Source organism: Belonocnema kinseyi, chromosome 8, assembly GCF_010883055.1.
Source record: "Belonocnema kinseyi isolate 2016_QV_RU_SX_M_011 chromosome 8, B_treatae_v1, whole genome shotgun sequence".
Classification (NCBI taxonomy): Eukaryota; Metazoa; Arthropoda; class Insecta; order Hymenoptera; family Cynipidae; genus Belonocnema; species Belonocnema kinseyi.
Window position 1 is genome coordinate 103,356,980 of NC_046664.1, and position 1,012 is coordinate 103,357,991.

Here is a 1,012-nt window from a genome sequence, read left to right on the forward strand (position 1 = left end):
ATAAAAAAAAATACGTGTCTCTTATTTTTCGATGTATTACAACATATTGCAGTTTCATCAAAATCGGTGAGGGACACCTGGGATAGTTTCCTTGTTAGTAAACTACTCATTTTTTGTTATACATTTGTGTACAGTGATATTAATTGTTTAAGTAAACGAATTAATCAAACGAACTTTTCTTCTATATTAGCATGGTTACGCATGTAAACAATTGTACTTTCTCTAACTCTACTAGGCAGTCTGATAAGTACCTGAAAATTCTAAGAGATGGCATTAGTATTCACTAATGTGAACCATTTTCGTCGAGCTTGATCCTTCAAATGACGCCTGTCAAAACAAGTTACAGCACTGAGAAGCGACTAACCTCCGAGTTTTTTTTAATATGGAAAAATCTGAGTTTCGAGTTTTGATGCTGAACGATCTGGGCACCCAGAAGAGGTCACTACACCAGAAAATGTCGAAAAAATCCATGATATGATGTTGAATGATCCCAAAATGAAATTGAGAGAGGTAGCTAATGCTGTAGGCATATCATTGGAACGTGTGGGCAATATCGTGCATTCAGTTTTGGGCATGAAGAAGCTCTGCGCGCGATGGGTACCACGTTTGCTCACAGTGGACCAAAAACGAATTCGTGTGACAACTTCCCAGCAGAATTTGGCATTATTTTCGCGTAAGCCGACCGAGTTTTTGCGCCGATCCATAAGCATGGATGAAACCTGGATCCACTACTACACTCCTGAGTCAACGCAACAGGCAAAACAGTGGGTTCCACCGGGCCAAAGTTCTCCAAAGCGTCCAAAAACGCAACAATGGGTCGGAAAGGTTATGGCCTCCGTATTTTGGGATGCACATGGCATAATATTCGCGGACTATCTTGAAAAAGGTAAAACCACAACCGGAGCATACTATTCATCATTATTGGACCGACTGAAAATCGAAATCGCCGAAAAACGACCGCATTTGAAGAAGAAAAAACCGCTTTATCATCACGACAAAGCGCCTGTTCATT

General features: G+C 40.5%; 1 protein-coding gene across 1 annotated transcript in view; it reads right to left on the minus strand.

Annotated features, from left to right (window-relative positions):
- The window catches only part of LOC117178629 (gonadotropin-releasing hormone II receptor-like), a 114,082-nt gene that overhangs the window by 4,669 nt on the left and 108,401 nt on the right, over positions 1–1,012 (minus strand). The gene's annotated exons all lie outside the window — the stretch shown is intronic.